This window comes from Delphinus delphis, chromosome 3, assembly GCF_949987515.2.
Source record: "Delphinus delphis chromosome 3, mDelDel1.2, whole genome shotgun sequence".
Classification (NCBI taxonomy): domain Eukaryota; kingdom Metazoa; phylum Chordata; class Mammalia; order Artiodactyla; family Delphinidae; genus Delphinus; species Delphinus delphis.
The window spans coordinates 16102289-16126757 of record NC_082685.1 but is presented as its reverse complement, the minus strand read 5'-3'; the positions used below and the strand labels follow the sequence as shown (position 1 = coordinate 16126757).

The 24469-nt window shown below is 42.1% G+C and overlaps 1 pseudogene; it reads left to right on the top strand.

The window, feature by feature from the left end:
- The first annotated feature begins 24085 nt into the window (after positions 1-24085).
- LOC132421886 (nuclear transport factor 2 pseudogene) lies at positions 24086-24469 on the top strand (annotated as a pseudogene).

The following is a 24469-nucleotide window of genomic DNA, read 5'->3' as shown; positions in this document are numbered from 1 at the left end:
ATTTATGCACCCTTATGTTCATTGCAGCATTATTTACAATAGTCAAGTTATGGAAGCGATCAACGTGTCCACTGAAAGATGAATGAATAAAGAAGATGTGGTATGTATATACAATGGAATATTACTCAGTCATAAAGAAGAATGAAACCTTGCCATTTAAGACAACATGGAGGGGCGGAGCCAAGATGGCAGAGTAGGAGGATGTGGAGTTCACATCTCCTCACAACCAGGGCACCTACTAGGTGCTGCTGGCAGCTTTTGGACACCTAAGAGGACAGGAGGAATCCCTGCACTACCAGGTAGGACATGGGAGGGTAGGGGGGGAAGAAAGGTGGAGGTGGGACATGAGTGGCACCCCTGAGTGGGGTTGGGGGAGGGGAGAGGTTCCCATGCTTGGAGGGGCCCAGTCATGATGAGGAGATCAGCAGGGATGCAGAGGGACCTTAGTGGGATTGGAGGATCAGAGGGGAACACAGCCAGCATCTCCCCAACCCACTCAGGCCCTGGTGAGCCTGCTGGGCTCCCAGGCCTGAACCCCCAACCTCTGGGCACCCCCCCCAGTCATGTGGGTCCCTGGGCCCAAGCCCCTACCCCGCCAAGGCCTCTTCTAGCCACGCAGGTCCCAGCCATGAGCCTTGCCTCTGTCAAAGCCTCCTCTGGCTGTGCAGGTCTTGGCAGCCTGTGTGCCACCCGAGACAGGGCCTCCTCTGTCTGCGGGGGTCTAGGTGGGCTGAGCACTGCCCCCCTCCAAGGCTTCCTGCAGCTGCGCCAGTCCTTGCGGGCATGCCTCTAGAGGCCTTCACCCCATATGACCTGTGCAGGCACGTGTGCTCTGGGCCAGATCCAGGAACAGATGCTGGTGAGAGGAACACACACAGAGGTGGGGCTGACACAGTGGGTCCAGAGACCTACCTAGAGGTCTTGGAGGCCTACTGGGGAGGCAGGGATAGGCTGCAGCTCACTGTGGGGGCAAGGACACTGATAGAGGAGGCACCAGGGAATTTTTTTATCTTTTATTTTTATTCTTATTTTTTAATTTTCTTTCTTTATTATTATTATTATTATTGCTGTTGTGATTCTGTTTTGGTTTGTTTTTGTTTCATTTCTATTGTTAATTTTTCTAATATATATATTTTTCTAATTTTATTTCTTTACTCTTTGCTACTGTTCTGCTATTTTCTGTTTGTTGCCTTTTTTTTTCTTTTTTTTTTTTCACTACATGGCATACGGCGTCCTGGTTCCCAGGTCAGGGGTTGAGGCTGAGTTCCTGTGTTGGGAGGGTCAAGTCCAAACCACTGGTCTAACAGAGAACTTCAGGTCCCAGAGAATATTAATTGGTGTGAGGTCTCCCGGATGTCCTCATCTTGGCACCAAGACCTGGGTCCACCAAACTGCCTGCAAACTCCAGTGCTGGATGTCTCAGGCCAAACAACCAGCAAGACAGGAACACAGGTCCACCCATCAAAAAAACTGAGATGACAAAAAAATATGTTACAGATGAACGAGCAAGGTAAAAACCTACAAGACCAAATAAATAAAGAGGAAATGGGCAACCTACCTGAAAAAGTATTCAGAGTAATGATAGTAAGGATGATCCAAAATCTCAGAAATAGAATGGAGGGACGGACTGAGAAAATACAAGAAATGTTTAACAAGGACCTAGAAGAACTAAAGAACAAACAAACAGTGATGCACAACACAATAACTAAAATGAAACATAGACTAGAAGGAGTGCATAGCCGAATAACTGAGGCAGAAGAATGAATAAGTTGGCTAGAAGACACAATGATGGAAATAATTGCCAAGGAGCAGAATAAAGGAAAAAGAATGAGGGCTTCCCTGGTGGCACAGTGGTTAAGAATCCGCCTGCCAACGCAGGGGACACAGGTTCGAGCCCTGGTTCAGGAAGATCCCACATGCCACGGAGCAACTAAGCCCATGTGCCACAACTACTGAGCCTGCGTTCTACAGCCTGAAAGCCACAACTACTGAGCCCGCCTGTTGCAACTACTGAAGCCTGTGTGCCTAGAGCCTGTGCTCCACAACAAGAGAAGCCACCACAATGAGAAGCCTGTGCACCACAATGAAGACTAGCCCCCACTCACTGCAACTAGAGAAAGCCCACACACAGCAATGAAGGCCCAATGCAACCAAAAATAAAAATAAATAAATAAATTTATTAAAAGAAAAAAGAATGAAAAGAATTGAAGACAATCTCAGAGACCTCTGGGACAACACAAAACGCACCAACATTCAAATTATAGGGGTTCCAGAAGGAGAGAAAGAGAAAGGGACCACGAAAATATTTGAAGAGATTGTAGTCGAGAATTTCCCAAACACAGGAAAGGAAATAGCCACCGACATCCAGGAAGCACACAGAGTCCCATACAGGATAAACCCAAGGAGGAACATGCCAAGACACATACTAATCAAACTAACAAAAATTAAATTCAAAGAAAAAATACTGAAAGCAGCAAGGGAAAACAACAAATAACATACAAGGGAATCCCCATAAGGTTATCAGCTGATTTCTCAGCAGAAACTCTGCAGGCCAGAAGTGAGTGGCAGGATATATTTAAAGTGATGAAAGGGAAGAAACTACAACCGAGATTACTCTACCCAGCAAGGATCTCATTCAGATTCAACAGAGAATTCAAAAGCTTTACAGACAGGCAAAAGCTAAGAGAATTCAGCACTACAAAACGAGCTTTACAACAAATGCTAAAGGAACTTCTCTAGGCAGGAAATACAAGAGAAGAAGAAGAAAAAGACCTACAAGAACCTAGGGGTAAGACAGGAATAAAGACACAGACCTACTAGAGAATGGACTTGAGGATATGGGGAGGGGGAAGGGTAAGCTGTGACAAAGCGAGAGAGTGGCATGGACATATATACACTACCAAACATAAAATAGATAGCTAGTGGGAAGCAGCCGCATGGCACAGGGAGATCAGCTCGGTGCTTTGTGACCACCTAGAGGGGTGGGAGGGAGGGAGATGCAAGAGGGAAGAGATATGGGAACATATGTATATGTATAACTGATTCACTTTGTTATAAAGCAGAAACTAACACACCATTGTAAACCAATTATACTCCAATAAAGATGCAAAAAAAAACCCCAAAGCAATTAAGAAAATGGTGATAGGAATATACATATCAATAATTACCTTAAATGTAAAGGGATTAAATGCTCCAACCAAAAGATATAGACTGGCTGAATGGATACAAAAACAAGACCCATATATATGCTGTCTACAAGAGACCCACTTCAGACCCAAAGACACATACACACTGAAAGTGAGGGGATGGAAAAAGTATTCCATTTAAATGGAAATCAAAAAAAGGTGAAGTAGCAATTCTCATATCAGACAAAATAGACTTTAAAATAAAGACTGTTACAAGAGACAAGGAAGGACACTACATAATGATCAAGGGATTCAATCCTAGAGGACATACAATTATAAATATTTATGCACCCAACATCGGAGCACCTCAATACATGAGGCAAATGCTAACAGCCACAAAAGAGGAAACTGACAGTAACACAATAATAGTGGGGGACTTTAACACCCCACTTACACCAATGGACAGATCATCCAGAAAGAAAATAAATAAGAAAACATAAGCTTTAAATGACACAATAGACCAGATAGACTTAACTGATACTTATAGGACATTCCATCTGAAAGCAGCAGAATATACTTTCTTCTCAAGTGCAGCAGAATGTTCTCCAGGATAGATCACATCTTGGGTCACAAATCAAGCCTCAGTAAATTTAAGAAGATTGAAATAGTATCAAGCATTTTTCTGACCACAATGCTATGAGATTAAAAATAAATTACAGGAACAAAAACTGGATAAACCACAAACACATGGAGGTTAAACAATACACTACTAAATAACCAAGAGATCACTGAAGATATCAAAGAGGAAATCAAAAAATACATAGAAACAAATGACAGTGAAAACACGATGATCCAAACCTATGGGATGCAGCAAATGCAGTTCTAAGAGGGAAGTTTATAGCAGTACAATCCTACCTTAAGAAACAAGAAACAGCTCAAATAAACAACCTAACCTTACACCTAAAGCAATTAGAGAAAGAAGAACAGAAAAACCCCAAAGTTAGCAGAAGGAAAGAAATCATAAAGATCAGATCAGAAATAAATTTTTAAAAATGAAGAAAACAATAGCAAAAATCAATGAAACTAAAACCTGGCTCTTTGAGAAGATTAAAAAAAAATTGATAAACGTTTACCCAGACACATCAAGAAAAAAAGGGAGAGGATTCAAATCAATAAAATTAGAAATGAAAAAGGAGAAATTACAACTGACACTGCAGAAATACAAAGGATCATAAGAGACTACAACAAGCAACTCTATTCCAATAAAATGGACAACATTTTAGAAGAAACGGACAAATTCTTAGAAATGCACAAACTGCCAAGACTGAATCAGGAAGAAACAGAAAATATGAACAGACCAATCACAAGCACTGAAATTGAAACTGTGATTAAAAATCTTCCAACAAACAAAATTCCAGGACCAGATGGCTTCACAGGCAAATTCTATCAAACATTTAAAGAAGAGCTAACACCCATCCTTCTCAAACTCTTCCAAAAAATTGCAGAGGAAGGAACATTCCTGAACTCATTTGATGAGGCCACAATCACCCTGATAGCAAACCAGAAAAAAAATCACAAAAAAAGAAAATTACACACCAAATTCACTGATGAACAGAGAAACAAAAATCTTCAACAGAATACTAGGAAACAGAATCCAGCAACACATTAAAAGGATCATACACCATGGTCAAGTGGGATTTTTCCCAGGGATGCAAGGATTCTTCAATGTATGCAAATCAATCAATGGGATATAACATATTAACAAACTGAAGAATAAAAACCGTATGATCCACTCAATAGATGTAGAAAAAGCTTTTGACAAAGTTCAACACCCATTTATGATAAAAAAAAAAAAAAAACTCTCCAGAAAGTGGGCATAGAGGGAACCTACCTCAACATAATAAAGGCCCTATATGACAAATCCACAGCAAACATCATTCTCAATGGTGAAAAACTGAAAATATTTCCTCTACGATCAGGAACAAGACAAGGATGTCCACTCTCACCAGTATTATTCAACATAGTTTTGGAAGTCCTAGCCACGGCAATCAGAGACGAAAAAGAAAGAAAAGGAATCCAAATTGGAAAAACAGAAGTAAAACTGTCACTGTCTGCAGGTGACATGACACTATACATAGAAAATCCTAAAGATGCCACCAGAAAACTACTAGAGCTAATCCATGAATTTGGTAAAGTTGCAGGATATAAAATTAATGTACAGAAATCTCTTGCATTCCTATACACTAACAATGAAAGATCAGAAAGAGAAATTAAGGAAACACTCCCATTAACCTGTGCAACAAAAGAATAAAATACCTAGGAATAAACCTCCCTAAGGAGGTAAAAAATCTGTACTCAGAAAACTATGAGATACTGATGAAAGAAATCAAAGATGACACAAACAGATAGAGAGATATACCATGTTCTTGGATTGGAAGAATCAATACTGTGAAAATGACTATACTACCCAAAGCAATCTACAGATTCAATGCAATCCTTATCAAATTACCAAGGGCATTTTTCACAGAATTAGAACAAAAAAATTTTACAATTTATATGGAAACACAAAAGACTCCAAATAGCCAAAGCAATCTTGAGAAAGAAAAATGGAGCTGGAGGAATCAGGCGCCCTGATATCAGACTATACTACAAAGCTACAGTAATCAAGACAGTATGGTACTGGCATAAAAATAGACACATAGATCAATGGAACAGGATAGAAAACCCAGAGATAAACCCCATAGAATGGAAAAAAGACAGTCTCTTCAATAGCAGTGCCAGGAAAACTGGACAGCTACATGTAAAAGAATGAAATTAGAACACTCCCTAACACCATACACAAAATTAAACTCAAAATGGATTAAAGACCTAAATGTAAGACTGGACACCATAAAACTCTTAGAGGAAAACATAGGAAGAACACTCCTTGACATAAATCACAGCAAGTTTTTTTTGACCCACCTCCTACAGTAATGAAAATAAAAACAAAAATAAACAGATGGGACCTAATGAAACTTAATATCTTTTGTACAGCAAAGAAAACCATAAACAAGATGAAAAGACAGCCCACAGAATGTGAGAAAATATTTGCAAACAAAGCAACTGACAAGTGATTAATCTCCAAAATATACGAACAGCTCATGCAGCTCAATATCAAAAAAACAAACAACCCAATCAAAAAATGGGCAGAAGACCTAAGTAGACATTTCTCCAAAGATGACATACAGATGGCCAAGAGGCACATGAAATGCTGCTCAACATCACTAATTATTAGAGTAATGCAGATCAAAAGTACAAGGTATCACCTCACACAGGTCAGAATGGCCATCATCAAAAAATCTACAAACAACAAATGCTGGAGAGGGTGTGGAGAAAAGGGAACCCTCTTGCACTGTTGGCGGGAATATAAATTGATACAGCCACTATGGAGAACAGTACGGAGGTTCCTTAAAGAACTAAAAATACAGACCTTCCCTAGTGGTCCAGTGGTTAAGAATCTGCCTTCCAATGCAGGGGGCACAGGTTTGATCCCTGGTTGGGGAACTAAGATTCCACATGCTGCAGGGCAACTAAGCCTGCGTGCCACAACTACGGAGCCCACATCCCACAACTACAGAGCCCACGTGCTCTGAAACTCACCTGCCACAACTAGAGAGAAGCCCATGCAGCTCAATGAAAGATCCTGCATGCCACATCTAAGACCCTATGCAGCCAAAAATAAATGAATAAACAAATATTTTTTTAAAAACTTTAACTAGAACTATTATATGACCCAGCAATCCCACTACTGGGCATATACCCTGAGAAAACTATAATTCAAAAAGACACATGCACCCCAATGTTCATTGCAGCAGTACTTACAATAGCCAGGACATGGAAACAACCTAACTGTCCACTGACAGATGAATGGATAAAAAAGATATGGTACATATATACAACGGAATATTACTCAGCCATAAAAAGGAATGAAACTGGGTCATTTGTAGAGAAGTGGATGGACCTAGAGTCTGTCATACAGAGTGAAGTAAGTCAGAAAGAGAAAAACAAATATTGTATGTTAATGAATACATGTGGAATCTAGAAAAATGTACAGATGAACCTATTTGCAGGGCAGGAATAGAGATGGAGATGTAGAAAACGGATGTGTGAACTTGGGGGGGGAAGGGTGGATGAACTGGGAGATTCGGATTGACATATATACACTACCATGTGTAAAACAGATAGCTAGTGGGAACGTGCTGTATAGCACAGGGAGCCCAGCTCAGTGCTATGTGGTGACCTAGATGGATGGGGTGGAGGTGGGGTGGGAGAGAGGTCCAAGAGGGAGGGGATATATGTATACATATAGCTGATTCACTTCATTCTACAGCAGCAACTAACACAACATTGTAAAGCAACTATACCCCAATAAAAATTAAAATTTTTTTTAAAGATAATATGGATGGACCTGAAGGTATTATGCTAAGCAAAATAAGTCAGACAGAAAAAGACACATACCATATGATTTCACTTATATGATTCCACTTATGTGGAATCTAAAATACAAAACAAAATGAGAATAGATTCATAGATACAGAGAACAAACTGATGATTGCGGGGTTGGGGGGAGAGTGAAATAGACCAAGGGGATTAAGAGGCACAAACTTCCAGATATAAAATAAATAATTCATAGAGATATAATATCAGAATAGGGAATATAGTGATAATATTACAATAACTTTAAATGGTGACAGATAGTAACTTGACTTACAGTGTTAATCATCTCATAATGTAGATAAATGTCATATCATTATGTCATATACCTGAAACTGATATAACATTGTATGTTAATTATACTTCAATTATAAATTAAAAAATAGATAAGATGTGAAGAAGGGAGAAAGAGAGAGGAAGGAAGAAAGGAAGGGAGGGAGGAAGGAAGGAAGGAAGGAAGGAAGGAAGGAAGGAAGGAAGGAAGGAAGGAAGGAGAGAGAGAAAAACATTAGTCACCCCATCTCTAGGAAAATGGATTATAGAAGTTCAGAAATAACAGGTGAAAACACCTAGAAAACAATGAATTGTCTAAAAGATTTACACATTTTAAATGTCCACATTAAAATATATGAATAAGATAAGTAAAATATTTGAAAGCAACTGTATTTGGAGTTGAGCCCAATCTCTCTCCTCTATTGCAATAGTCCTATGTAAAGTCTTCCTTACCATTTTAGCAAGTGTCAGAATAATTATTTAACAACAGCTGTTGCTCAGGCTCCTAACGGTATAATATAATCCAGTTCATCTAAAGTCCCAGAGTGAGATCTTTGTGCTAAAGAAAAGAAAACCTTCAAAATTTTGCACCATGTCAGATATTTCTTTCTTTTTGTGCACAAAATAAACCTATCATAGGATATTTGTAAATAATATATCCAGTAAGGGTTGATATCCAAACTATAGAAAGAGTTCATACAACTCAATATAAAAAAAAATCAATTAAAAAATGGGCAGAGGACCTGAACATTTTTCCAAAGATATACAGGTGGCCAGCAGGCACATGAAAAATGCTCAATATCACTAATCATCAGGGAAATGCAAATCAAAACCACAATGAGGGGACTTCTCTTGTGGCCCAGTGGTAAAGAATCCGCCTTACAATGCAGAGGACGTAGGTTCGATCCCTGGTCAGGAAACTAAGATCCCACATGCCGCAGGGCAACTAAGCCCACGCACCACAACTACTGAGTTTGTGCACCTCAACTACAGCCCCCGTGCCTTAAACCACAGAGCCCACGCGCCCTGGAGCCTGCACGCCACAACTAGAGAGAGAAAACCCGCACTCGACACCTAGAGAGAAGCCCATGCGCCGCAACGAAAGATCCCACATGCCTCAGTGAAGATCCCATGTGCCGAAAGTAAGACCTGACGCAGCCAAAAATAAATAAAATAAACAAATAAATATTAAATAAGTAAAAAAAAAAAACCACATGATATCACTTCACACTTGTCAGAATGGCCATATATCAAAAAGACAGAAACAGCAATTGTTGGTGAGGATGTGGATAAAAGGGAACCCTCAGGCACCATTGGTGGGAATGTAAATTGGTTCAGCCACTGTGGAAAATAGCATAGAGGTTCCTCAAAAAATTAAACATAGAACTACCATACAATCCAACAATTCCACCTCTGGGTATTTATTCTAAGAAAACAAAAACATTAATTCAAAGAGATAAATGCATCATTATGTTCATTGCAGGTTTCAAGATATGGAAGCAACCTAAGCATCCATGAACAGATGAACAGATAAAGAAGACGTGGTGTGTGTATATATATATACATGTATATATACATGTATTTATATATAAAATGTTAGTCATACAAAAGAATGAAATCTTGCCATTTGTGACAACATGGATGGACCTAGAGTGTATTATGCTAAGTAAGATAAGTCAGACAAAGAAAGACAAATACTATATTTCACTTATATGTGGAATTTAAAAAACAAAACAAGAATAAATTCACAGATAGAGGAAAAACTAATAGTTGCAGGGGGAGTGAAATAAGTGAAGGTCATTAAGAAGCACAAACTTCCGGTTACAAAATAAATAAATCGGGACTTCCCTGGCAGTCCAGTGGTTAAGACTCTGCACTTCCACTGCAGTGGGCACATGTGTTCGACTCCTGGTAGGGAATCCCACATGCTGCGTGGTGTGGCCAAACAAATAAATAATTAAAAATTTTTTAATTAAAAAAATAAATAAATCATGGGATGTAATATTCAGAATAGGGAATATAGTCAATATTATAATAACTTCAATGGTGACCGATGGTAACTGGACTTAGTGTGATTATTGCATAATGTATAAAAATATTAAACCACTATGTTACACATCTGAAACTAATACAATATTGTATGTCAAGTGTAACTTAATTTTTAATAAATAAATAATTGATATTTTTACATTTTTTAAATAAAAATAAATAACCTATCATTGCACTGGACCTTCAGTTTTCTGTAAATGGGAGGTTTACTCAAGGTAAACATTTAAAACACACCACAGGGACTTCCCTGCTGGTGCAGTGGTTAAGAATCTGCCTGCCAATGCAGGGGACATGGGTTCGAGCTCTGGTCCAGGAAGATCCCACATACCGTGGAGCAATTAAGCCCGCGTGCCACAAATACTGAAGCTCACGCACCTATAGCCCGTGCTCCCCAACAAGAGAATGAGAAGGCCACGTACAGCAAGGAAGAGTAGCTGCTTGCCGCAACTAGAAAAAGCCCGCGCGCAGCAACGAAGACCCAACGCAGCCAAAAATAAATAAGTATTTTAAAAATAAATAAATAAAACACACCACAATTTCGTAATCCTGCTTTGTCACTTCTCCTTTTTTTTTTTTTTTTAATGTACTGGGATTCTCTAAACAAACCAAAAAAATGGAACTGCTGTCACAATGCGTTTCCTGCCCACATTCTGGGCATTTCTCCTTTCCAGAAACTGGCTCCAGCTGCATCTTGGGCCGCGCGGGTCTCAACACTTCTTAGGCCTGGCCTCTCCTCTCCTCTTTAGGACTCTAAGCAAAACCGGCCACCTGGCCTGGCCTGGCCTGCAGCCCCCAACAACTGACCTCATTGCTTAACTAGGGTGGGAGAATCCCCGCAAATTTGCTTCTGCTACTCTCTGCTACCCTCTGCTGGTCATGGGTGTTAGTAGCACTCAACCTTCCACCCTCCTTCCCAGGTTAAGGAGACAAAGAAAGAAAAGCAAGGACTAGAAGAGAGTGCAGAGGACCAGAGAAAGGAGATAGCTAGTCACCGAAGGAAAGAGTGTGCAAGGTGTTGAAATTTCCAGGAGAGAGGCGAATGACTGGATACTGGGGAAAGATGTTGTTTTTCTAGATGAACATTAATATAGTTACTTACAGGAGGTGGGGGAGAAATGTTTGGCTGACACCTGTGCAAAACCAGAAGCAGGAACCTCCCCCTCTTTGTAACCAAGAGACCAACACTGTGAAGCACTCACCTTCACGGGGCGCCTCCCCTCCACCTCACTTAAGTTAACCAAATGCCCTTCTGTCCACCCTTCATCAAAACCCTTTCACAAGAAAGGCTCTTGTAAACCTGCAGGCAAGTCTCTTTCAATTGTTTAGAAATAAAAAGATATTAGATATCATCCAATTTAATATCCTTCCTTTATAAAAGAACACTGTGCTCTAGAGCCCGTGAGCCACAACTACTGAGCCTGTGTGCCACAACTATGGAGCCTGTGCTCTAGAGTCCGCGAGCCACAACTACTGAACCCATGCACCACAATTACTGAAGCCCGCACGCCTAGAGCCTGTGCTCTGCAGCAAAAGAAGCCACTGCAATGAGAAGCTCACACACTGCAAAGAAAAGTAGCCCCCGCTCACCACAACTAGAGAAAGCCTGTGTGCAGCAATGAAGACGAAATGCAGCCAAAAAAAAAAAGCATAATCTAGCAGATGCAAACTATTATATATAGGATGGATAAACAACAAGGTCCTACTGTATAGCACAGGGAACTATATTCAATACCTATGATAAACCATAATGGAAAAGAATATGAAAAAGGATATACATATATATCTGAATCACTTTGCTATATAGCAGAAATTAACACATTGTAAATCAACTACCCTTCAATAAAATTAAAAAAAAAAAAGAAGCATAATCTTCCTCGAGGCAGCCCCTGGCCTCACTAAATGCTAGTGTGTTCCTCAGTCCTGACAACTGGAAATGCCCATCCACACAGCCCAACATGTCCTAGGGGTCCTCTTTTGGATCTGTTGGACTGATTTAGCTGATAAAGATACAAGGAACCACTTTTAGGTTCAGACACTTGATTACTTATATAGCAAAAGGAAGAACAATCAAAAGTGCCCCAGCTCCCCATGGCCCTCTTCCCACACACCAAAAAGACAACACCTCTTTCTCTGAGCTCAGAGAAGAGGTAATGGAGCACACTGCAAGATCCAGTCACCTACAAGTCAAGACAAGAAGCCTCAGAATGAAACCTAACTTGCCGGCACCCTGATCTCAGACCTGTAGCATGCAGAATTGTGAGATATAATTTCTGTTGTTGAAGCTGCCGGGTCTGTGGTACCTTGTTACAGCAGCCCAAGCTCACTGAGACAAAGTTTTGCCTGCATGGCCCGTGTCTCCAGGGCACCATGGGAGAACCATGGCCCTACAATCCCCTCCCTCCAACACTGCCCAACTTTCACCTCTATCACAAACACACTCCACGGCATACCTCGGAAAGGTTGAACCTTGGACACCCCTGGAATAACCCTGAGGAAATGAGGAAGAGAAGGAAGAAGTTAATGGTCAGACTGTCATGCTCCCCCAATTTTCTCTAGTTTCCTTTCTTTCTTTCTTTTTTTAAGTAGGAGTGCCAATGGCTTTTTATAAAAATTTTTATTGGCATATATTTGATTGACAATGTTGTGTTACTAGTTTCCTTTATTTCTAACTATTAAAAGCGCATTCAGGGCTTCCCTGGTGGCGCAATGGTTAAGAATCTGCCTGCCAATGCAGGGGACACAGGTTCTAACCCTGATCCGGGAAGATCCCACATGCCGCGGAGCAACTAAGCCCGTGTGCCACAACTACTGAGCCTGCGCTCTAGAGCCCGCGAGCCACAACTATTGAAGCCCACGCACCTAGCGCCTGTGCTCCCCAACGAGAGAAGCCACTGCAATGAGAAGCCCTCCCACTGCAATGAAGAGTAGCCCCCGACTCACCACAACTAGAGAAAGCCCATGCACAGCAACGAAGACCCAACGCAACCAAAAATAAATAAATAAATTTATAAAAAATAAAAGCACATTCCAAAAAAAATACTGCATAATAAAGAAGTAGACATATATTAAAAAAAAAAAAGCACATTCAAAGTCCATCTTACACATGGTTGCCTCCTCATCTTCTTCTTGCAGGGGTCAGAACCAAGTTTTGCAAATAGTAAGTACACAATCAATTTCTGTTTGATTATATGCATTAGTTTAAAAGGACTCAATTTCTTTTTCCTCAGCAATTTCAAGGTAATCAACACTGAAAATCTTGCGCCAGGACTATGCAAAACATTTTGCTGACATCACCCTATTTAACCCTCTGAACTATTTTTGCTCACACTCATGACACAAAATGTGTGGGGGTTTCTTCTACCCAACAACTGATTCTGCAAATGTCTGGACTCTAATTGGGTGTCTTACAACTCAATTCTTATACTATCTACCTAGAATTAGTGTCAAATCTCACAAGTTAAAGGCTCAGTCCCACAAGACTGACCCCACTACATATGCCAATCAGATGTCCAGGTTGTCACGGGTACTTCTGACCAACCAGCTATAAATGCAAGGGTTACCATGCCCACTCCCCAACTCAGTTTCAATAATTTGCTAGAGATGCAAACTATTACATACAGAATGGATAAACAACAAGGTCCTACTGTATAGCACAGGAAACTATATTCAATAACCTGTGATAAATCATAATGGAAAAGAATATAAAAATATATATATACATATATATGTATAACTGAATCACTTTGATGTATAGTAGAAATTCACACAACGTTGTAAATGAACTATACTTCAATAAAATAAAAAATAAAAGGTAGATAATTTTCTAGAATGACTCACAGAACTTAGGAAAGTAGTTACTAGTTTTTTATAAAGGATATAACAGTAACAACCAAATGGAAGAGACACATAGGACAAGGTATGGGGTGGGGGTGAGTTTCCATGCCCTCTCCAAGCACACCACCCTCCTAGTACCTCCGTAGGCTCACCAACCTGTAAGCTCTCTGAACCCCACCATTTAGGGGTATTTTTTATGGAGACTCCGTCACATAGGCATGGTTGATTCAATCATTGGCCGTTGGTGACGGAACTCAAACTCCAGTCCCTCTCACCTCCTGAGAGGTTGGGCAGTGGGGCTGAAAGTTCCAACCCTCTCATCACAACTATTGGTTCCTGTGGCAACCAGTCCCCATGCTACCCAGGAGCCCAACTTGAGTTCAAATAAGTTCAAATAAGTATAAACTCAGGTATGGTTGAAAGGGGCTTATCTGAATTAAAAAATATACTCTCTCATGCATATCACTCAGGAAATATCAAGGATTTTAGAAACTCTGTGTCAGGAACTAGGGACAAAGACCAAATATATATTTCTTATTACCAACATCCTTATTCTATTAATGAGGGAACTGAAGTTTAGATAATAATCATAGCTTGCACTACAGTGTGTTATATTTAAGAAATGGTTCTGTATATATTGTAGACTGTATTCTAAATTATAGTATAGTGCCTATATAATCACACATATGCTATATAAAATGTACTATTCTATAACCTAGAAGTATTGTACATTAGTAGATATTATTACATTATATAATAACACATCTATTAAATGTTTTACTCCTATAATAACCCTATAGGGTGAGAACTAACTATGATTACTATCATTTGAGGAAACTGAGCTACAGTGAAGTTACATTAGTGCACAAGATCACACCATAGGAGGGACTTCCCTGGTGGTTCAGTGGCTAAGAATCTGCCTTCCAATGCAGGGGATGCAGTGGGTTTGATCCCTGGTTGGGGAACTGAGATCCCACATGCCGCAGGGCAACTAAGCCCATGCCACAACTAATGAGCATGCGGGCCACAACTAGAAAGCCCATGCACCACAACTACAGAGCCTGTGCACCACAACTAGAGAGAAGCCCAAGCACCACAAAAAAGATCCCGCGTGCAGCAATTAACACCTGACGCAGCCAAAAATAAAATAAATAAATATTTTTTTTAAAAAAAAGATCACACTATGGGATGTGGCAGCTGAGCTGATCTAAAAGTTGTGCAGCCCCACAGGCACTTCCCTGGCGGTCCAGTAGTTAAGACTCTGCACTTCCAATGCAGGGGGTGTGGGTTCAATCCCTGGTCAGGGAACTAAGATCCCACATGCCATGCAGTGCAGCCAAAAAAATAAAGTGGTGCAGCCCCAAATCCTTTGCTCTCAACACTCCCCTAAACTGCTCTTGTCTGAGTCCCAGGCCTGAATGTGGACCTATCTCAAGGTTCTTGGTCACTGTTTCTCAGTACATCAAAGAATCTTCTTCAATTTTATAATATTCTCTCCCTACTTCAATTTAAAATGTTTATACCCCCAGTCACTTAGCAAAACTCAGCTTCATATTTCCTTGATTCTAAATCTTGCATTTGACAAAAGATGCTATATATAAAGTTAAAAGAAAAATGATGAAGGATATATTTGTGAAAAGATTCTCATTTTATATAATAAATTATTACTATCCAAAATGTGTAAAAGGCTCCTGAAAATAAAGGAGCAAATAAGACTTATATGCTGAGAACTATAAAACATTGATAAAGAAAATCGAAGATGATTCAAGGAAATGGAAAGATACCCCACACTCTTGGAATGGAAGAATTAATATTGTTAAAATGGCCATACTACCCAAAGCAATCTACAGGCTTAATGCAATCCCTATGAAATTACCCATGACATTTTTCACAGAACTAGAACAAGCAATCCTAAAATTTGTGTGAAACCAGAAAAGACCCAGAATTGCCAAAGCAATCCTGAGAAAAAAGAACAAAACTGGACGCATAGCCCTTTCAGACTTCAGACAATACTACAAAGCTACAGTAATCAAAACAGCATGGTACAGGCACAAAAACAACATATAGCTCAATGGAACAGAAGAGGGAGCCCAGAAATTAACCCACACACCTATGATCAATTAATCTTTGACAAAGGAGGTAAGAGTATATAATGGAGAAAAGACAGTCTCTTCAGCAAGTGGTGTTGGAAAGCTGGACTGCCCCTTATAAATCTAGGAAGTTAGAACATTCCCTCATAACATATACAAAAATAAGCTCAAAATGGCTTACAGACTTAAATACAAGACATGACACCATGAAACTCCTAGAAGAGAACATAGGCAAAACATTCTCTGATATACATCACAGCAATGTTTTCTTAGGTCTGTCTTCCAAAGCAATAGAAATAAAAGCAAAAATAAACAAATGGGACCTAATCAGATTTATAAGCTTTTGCACAGCAAAGGAAACCATGAACAAAATGAAAAGAAAATCTATGGACTGTGAGAAAATATTTGCAAATGATGTGACCAACAAGGACTTAATTTCCAAAATATACCAACAGCTATTACAACTCAATACAAGAAAACAAACAACCCAATCAAAAAATGGGCAGAAGACCTAAATAGAGATTTCCCCAAAGAAGACATACAGATGGCCAACAGGCACATGAAAAGATGCTCAAGATCACTAATTATTAGAGAAATGCAAATCAAAACTACAATGAAGTGTCAACTCACTCCAGTCAAAATGGCTATTTTCAAAAAGTCTACAAATAATAAATGCTGGAGAGGGTGTGGAGAAAATGGAATCCTCCTACACTACTGGTGGGAATGTAAATAGGTGCACCATTATGGAAAACAGTATGGAGGTTCCTTAGAAAACTAAAAATAGAGTTACTATATGATCCAGCTACCCCACTCCTGGGCATGTATCTGGAAAAGAAGAAAACTCTAATTAAAAAAAAACATGCACCCCAACGTTCACAGCAGCACTATTTACAGTAGCCAAGACATGAAAGCAACCTAAATGTCCCTTGACAAATGAAGGGATAAAGAAGATGAGGTATATATATACAATGGAGTATTATTCAGCCACAAAAAAGAATGAAATAATGCCATTTGCAGCAACCTGGATGGACCTAGAGATTATCATACTAGGTGAAGTAAGTCATACAGAGAAAGACAACTATTATGATGTCACTTATATGTAGAATCTAAAAAATAGTAAAAATTTATTTACAAAACAGAAACAGGGGGCTTCCCTGGTGGCACAGTGGTTGAGAATATGCCTGCCAATGCAGGGGACATGGGTTTGAGCCCTGGTCTGGGAAGATCCCACATGCTGCGGAGCAACTAGGCCCATGAGCCACAACTACTGAGCCTGCATGTCTGGAGCCTGTGCTCCGCAACAAGAGAGGCCGCGATAGTGAGAGGCCCCGCGCACTGCGATGAAGAGTGGCCCCCGCTTGCCCCAACTAGAGACAGCCCTTGCACAGAAACGAAGACCCAACACAGCCAAAATAAATAAATTAATTAATTAATTAAAAGAAAAAGAATGCAACACAATTCTTTACAGAAAACAGAAACAGACTCATAGACATAGAAAACAAACCTATGGTTACCAAAGGGAAAGGGAGAGGAGGGATAAATCAGGAGCTTGGGATTAACATATACACACTACTATATATAAAATAGATAACCAACAATGACCTACTGCAGAGCACCGGGAACTATACTCAATACCTTATAATAACCTATAACGGAAAAAATTTTTTCTAAAAGATAAATGATGAATTATATATTTGTGAAAAGATTCTCATTTTATTTTTCTATATTATTTATTCATTTATTTATTTGGCTGTGCCAGGTCTGAGTTGTGGCATGCAGGATCTTTTAGTTGCAACATGTGGGATCGAGTTCCCTGACCAGGGATTGAACCCAGGCCCCCTGCATTGGGAGCGTGTAGTCTTAACCACTGAACCACCAGAGTAGACCCAAGATTCTCATTTTATATAATAAATTATTAATATCCAAAATGTGTAAAGTGCTCTTAAAAATAAAGAAGCAAATAAGACATTTTATTATTTATGTTGCCATGTGTATAACAAGTTGCTTAAAACAACAAACAATTGTAGTCTCAGTGTCTGTGGGTCAGGGTTGTGGGTATGGTTTGGTGGGTGTTTCTGGCTCAGGGTCTCTCCGGAGGCTGCATTTAAGACTCAGACAGTAGGGGCTTCCCTGGTGGCGCAGTGGTTAAGAATCCGCCTGCCAATGCAGGGGACACAGGTTTGAGCCCTGGAAGATCCCACATGCCGCGGAGCAACTAAGCCCATGCGCCACAACCACTGACCTGAGCTCTAGAGCCCGAGAGCCACAACTACTGAGCCCGCCAAGCCACAACTACTGAAGCCCGTGTGCCTAGAGCCCGTGCTCCATAAGAGAAGCCACCGCAGTGAGAAGCTCGCAGAAGAGTAGCCCCCGCTCACCACAACTAGAGAAAGCCCGCTCACAGCAATGAAGACCCAACGCAGCCAAAAATAAATAAATAAAATAAATTAAAAAAGAAAAAATTCAGACAGTTGCTAGGCTCTGAGGCTTGCCTGGGTTTACAGGATCCACTTCCAAGCTAGCACTCAGCTGCTGGCAAGAGGCTTCAATTCCTGGCCACAATGCCCTTCCCATAGGACTGCTCACGATATAAAAGTCGGCTTCCCAACTTCTATGAGAGCGATGAGATAGACAGAGGGAGAGAGCACAAGTGGGCAAGGGAGCTACCAAGATGAAAGCTTTTGTAACTTAATCCTGGAAGGGATATACCATCCCTTCTGCCTTAAGCTGTTGGTCTCACAAACTAACCCCGGTAGGATGCGGGAGGGAGCCACATAGGGTGTGAGCAGCAGAAGATAGAATAGAGGTCATCTTGGATGCTGGTTTCCATTAACATAAAAATGGTTATCCATATAAAAAGATATTTGTCCGCCCAGTGATTAGGTAATGCAGATTATAACAAAAAGAACCCATTTCTCTGTTAGATTAGCAGGAACTTTAAAAGTCTGACACAATCTATCATTGACCACAACGCAGGCAAGTGGGTATGCTTACACCTTATCCTGGAAGTGTGCATTGAAAGGACAATTTGCAGTAACCTCTGAAGTAGTGACTCCACTTCCTAGGTTTCTCTCCTGAAGGAATACTGACTTACGTTCACATGATTTATGTTCAGGGGTGCTCAGGGAAGAACTGCTTGCTGTACAAAGAGAATAAAGAACAGAATGTCCATGAATAAGGAACCATTATTTCATATCATATCCACAGTGCACATAGTATGTTGCTAAATGAAGAAATCTTCATGCCAAATATATGTATCTTGTGATCTAATTTAAGTAAAATAATTTTTTTTAAATCTCCCATGCAGGTGATAAACACACACACACACACACACACACACACACACACACACACACACACACCAGCAAAAATACAGGAAACCTGCATACCTTGTTCACTCCTTAACCCACAGGGCTGTGAACAGAGACATTCTGGATAAAAACTAGGTCCCAAAATATCTGAATATAGATAAAGATAAATCTAGAAAGTTGCATAGTCAATTATAGAGAACGATATGATGAGGGAACATTCCCATTTGGGTGTGTGTGTATTATATACAAAACGACAAATATGTACTTAAGTTTTGGAGTTTATTTCCTTCCAACAACATTGCTACAACCAACTGTAAACAAAAATCATGAAACTGGACATAGTCAGCAAGACTGATACCATCCTGGCCTTCAGAACTCCTCTCCAAGGGCTTTTAAATCCCAAATTCAGTGCGAAGAAGTTAGAAGAGGAGAAGGATGAAGAGGAAGGGGAGGAGGAGAAAAAGTAGGAGAAAGAGAAATAGGAGGAAGGGGAGAAGGGGGAGGAGCATGGGAGAGGAGAAGGGGGAAAGAAGAAGAAAAAGAAAGAGACGAGGGCTTCCCTGGTGGCGCAGTGGTTGAGAGTCCGCCTGCCGATGCAGGGGACGCGGGTTCGTGCCCCGGTCCGGGAAGATCCCACACGCCGCGGAGCGGCTGGGCCCGTGAGCCATAGCCGCTGAGCCTGCGCGTCTGGAGCCTGAGCTCCTCAACGGGAGAGGCCACAACAGTGAGAGGCCCGCGTACCGCAAAAAAAAAAAGCCCAGTCCAGGCGCTGCAGTGAGCTGGTCTAGGGGCCTGTGTGTGGAGTGCGCGCCACCCAAGTGGACCCGCCTGAGCGTGAAGGGCAGCTCAGCCGTTCCTGGCATGCGCGGGACAAGGACGCCTGGACGTCTGCTGCTCATCTCCCCTGAGAGTTGCTTCCGCATTTCCAGCAATACATATTCGACCAGCCGGGTTAGCTCTGCTAAGGTAGCTCGGGTTTCGTGGTGTTAACACTCCCCCACTAATTTTCTAGCCCACGGGCTGGACTCAACGGATGATATTGAACCCCGCAAACCGCCCGAAGCATCTTCTCCGCCCTCTGGTGGTTACAGCAAAGTGAAACTGTTAGAGAAATTCAACTCCCGCTGAACTCGGAGTTGCAAGGAATAGATTTATGACGACTCGAGGAGGAAAACGCATGATCTTGCAATTTGTGTTTTAAAATGTCCAGAGCTTGTGGCTCTCCACGGGTCACCATTTCACCGAAAATGCCTGTTCCCAACTGATGCAGTTTGAATGTGATGTCCTCGGAACACCTCCGCGGTGCTTCGAAAGCCTGGAATCCGCCCCGCACAATGGATCGCGCCTTTGTCACTGTATTCCCTCCTGTCTTCCAGGTCCTCTGGGTGTGCTCCCGGCAGGCTCTGGGTCTCGTGTCCTGTACTCCCCTGAACAAGTTTTGATTTTGACTGCAAGGAGGTAACTCCTCAGCCCCAGGCCAGGGAGACCCAAAAAGGGTGGAGCCCCAAGATCTCCCCTGGGAGGCGGCGCGCAGCAGTACACTTTATAAAAGTGTTTTTCAGCCTTTGAGCCAGCAAGCCACTTTAATTTTAGAAGAGTTGCCGATTGGAGCAGACATTGTGAGGAAGTTCATAACTTAAAACGCCCCACTCCACTACGGGGGGTACCGAGGTGCATCTCTGCCTTCCAATTCTCCAGCAGAGAGAGGAGGCGCGCCCGCCCCAACTAAACTCTAAAGCCACCCCTGGAGTTTGGGCAGAGAGAGCTGCTTCAGGCGTTATAGCCCCGCCCTGCCTGGGGACTTTTCCTTTTGTTCCTCGTTAAAAAACAATGGTTGGGGGTGAGGGAAGCGAAATGGGCGAAGGTGGTCCAAAGGTGCAAACTTCCAGTTTACTTCCTGGGGTAGTAAAGTACGTCATGGTGACTGTTGTTAACCAGTGTATCGTATATTTGAAAGTTGCTTAGAAAGTAGATCTTAAAAGTTCAAACATATGGGCTTCCCTGGTGGCGCAGTGGTTGAGAATCCGCCTGCCGATGCAGGCGACACGGGTTCGAACCCTGGTCCGGGAAGATCCCACATGCTGCGGAGCAACTAAGCCCATGTGCCACGACTACTGAGCCTGCGCTCTAGAGCCCGTGAGCCACAACTACTGAGCCTGCGTGCCACAACTACTGAGTCTGCGCTCTAGAGCCTGCGAGCCACAACTACTGAAGACTGTGCACCTAGAGTCTGTGCTCCGCAACAAGAGAAGCCGCCCGGGCATGTCAAGGAAGAGTAGCCCCCTCTCACTGCAACTAGAGAAAGCCCCGTGTGCAGCAACGAAGACCCAATGCAGCCAAAAATAAAATAAGATAAATAAATTTTAAAAAAACAGTTCACACACACAACTGTAATTTTGTGTGGTGATGGATTTAACTAAAATTGTGTTAACTAAACTTACTTCACAATATGTACATACACCCCAGGTAGTTTTGATGTAGGCAGGCTTCCACTGCTCTTTGAGAAATACTGACAGGCCAATGGTGCTAAAATGCAGATTGGAAAGACTTTCACCTAGTACTTACAATTTGGAAGGTTTTGGAGGGAGCCAGGAATCAGGATTTTCATTACACACACAGTTTCAAAGGCTACTCTTTAAGAACTCATAATCTAATAATATGGTTACTGGCTCTCACACTTTTTTAAATTGAAAGCCAAAGAAATATATTTAACATTGTATCTAGTACATATGTATTTATGTATATGTAAATATGCATGTATGTATAACATGGGAGCAAAATTTAGGGAAAAATACTGACCTGACATAGCCTGATAAGAAAAAGCGGCCCCCTCTATAATCGGAATTTTGTCAAGTGTTCTAAAAGTTAAAGTAACACAACAAAAAAATTCCTTTCATTTTCCTCACTCAAGGCCCTGCTTCTCTTTGTTGTTCCCAATAAAGCCGGGACTCCTCTGATTCCTCTTTTAAATGTATATCTGGATCCCTTTTCAAATGCAAATTCCACTTTATCTATGGTTATTTAAGGTAGATTTCAAAAACACATGCTTGGATGGCTTTTCAAACCTAGATTGTGAGTTTACTTTTGAGGACTTCCCAGACACCCTGTGCTGATCCCCAACCCAAAAGCATTTGGGAGGTGGGCCTGTCTCCTTTTGTTCTCTAAAAGAACCCATAAACTTGTGGAGATAGGAACTGTAATGAAGTAACCAGTGGTTTCTTGCTGGTGGATACTCCCCTCATTCTTACTTCTCGCAGATCTTGAAAAAACAAAAGCCCTATTTCAGACATACCAGAGTCTATGGACTCATTTCCAAAACTAGAACAATGTGCTCTGGCATCTAATCTCCACTAGTCTCTTCCATTAAAAAAATAATAATACTGGACCACTACGTTGATTAAACCATGCACAACTCACTGGGTGAAACACACCAGTCTAAGACCTGTTGGGAAAGGATTTGTTGTGAGGTTCCAGGTTTAAAGGGCTCCCTGTTCTCGTTCTGAGTGGCATTCACTGAGCCCTCAGGACCTGGGCGGACAACAGTCCAAAGAAACTGAACTCGCAGATCTTTTTTTTTTTTTTTTTTTTTTAAGTCCCCAGTAGGAAAGACGAGTGCAAAAGGCGCTGGGTATCAGAGATGTTGGTGGAAGTGTAAGGAGAGGGAAGGCAAATTCGTAAAACCTGGTGAGGAGCTGTAGTCGAAGGAGAAGACGGAAGCTCAGACCCGGGGGCGATTTGCCCTTCGGCAGTGGTGCTCAACTCTGGGAGACCAGCTTTCCTTTTTCATTTGCGAATGTGAGGAATCCCCGCAGGTGCGCAACAGCGGCGGTGCAGGAAAGCCAGCGCGGTGCCACGCCTTCTCTTCTCGCTTATTCAATTTGTCATCCACGGCGCATCGGAACAATCGAGAGGCAAAAACTGTTCGCTTCCTTTTTTCAGAAGATTCCCTAGGAAAACGATTTGCTTTTTAAATTTCTTTGAACAACCTTTCGCCCTAGAAATGGGAGAACTGAAATTCTGGTTAATTCTGATTTCAAATATCTGCGTGGCAATTTGGGAGTAAACATTCATCCCCAAGGCCTCTCCCATTCATCTATGGGAGAGGGGAGGAACTACCTAAGACCCCGTAATGTCACCCCTCCAAGGGTGATAGGGCCGGCGCGAGCCCTTCTTACCGCGGTGTCACGGAACCAAAGTTGGTGACCGGTGGTTACCGACGGTGGCGGGCGGCTTCTGGGTCCAGCCGTCAGCCGGAGTAGCCTGTTTGAGATACAGCGCCCACCCTTAGAAATTCCCGCGCGGGCGCCTATGTACTTGGCAGGATGCACACCTCCCCGATCCTCGCCTTCCCAGCCCGAAGAGCGACGGCAGAGAGGCCACTGTTCTAGACCCTCCCTTGCGGCCAGCCCACCCCTCCCTAGGCTTCAGGGCCTTTGTAAGGCGCGACCACCTGCGTCAGAGAACGAACGTGGCACTGGCGGGACTGACCCCCAGAAACTCCTGGATCCCGGGCGGGGGCCACCGGTGGAGATGGGGTGGGAGTAGGAGGAATTATGCAAGGCGGGAGGGTTCAGTGGAGAAAGCAAGGGAGAAGTCCAAGGGCTTGGAGTGTCCGGCTTCCAGCAATGGGAAGGCTCTGTAATAACAGAGAGACCAGGCCATGGTCCCTGTAAAGAGTCCCGGAAATCAGGGCTCAGATGTACTTGCTGTGTCCCTAGAAATTCCTCAAATGCGGCTGTTAACTTTTCCAGGCTTTTTCAACTCAGTTAAGGAGTCTGATACTGGATAATTTCTGAGGATTTATCAGGGTGTTAGCTCTGTACTACTAGAGTAAGTAAATTTTAAAACAAACGAACAGACAGACCGCGCTGGGTTGCTGTCGCCATCGTTGCAGCCCCTTGGGTCTCAACAAGACCGGCGATGCTCCAGAATGGGAGACAAGCCAGTTTGGGAGCAGAATGTATCCAGCTTCATTCAACATTACTACCAGTTATTTGATAACGACAGAACCCAACCGGGCGCAATTTATACTGACGCGCCATGCGTTGCCTGGAAAGGACAGCAGTTTCAGGGGAAAGCTGCCATCGTGGAGAAATTGTCTAGCTTCCATTCCACAAAATCCAGCATAGCATCACGGCTCAGCACCATCAGCCCATGCCAGATAGCTGCATCATCAGCACGGTTGTAGCCCAGCTCAACGCAAGTGAAGACCCTACCACGGGGTTCCGTCCGTTGTTCCTATTAAAGAACATCAACTGATGTTTGGGTTTGCACCAATGACAGGTTCAGGCTTGCCCTGCACAACTTGGGCTAA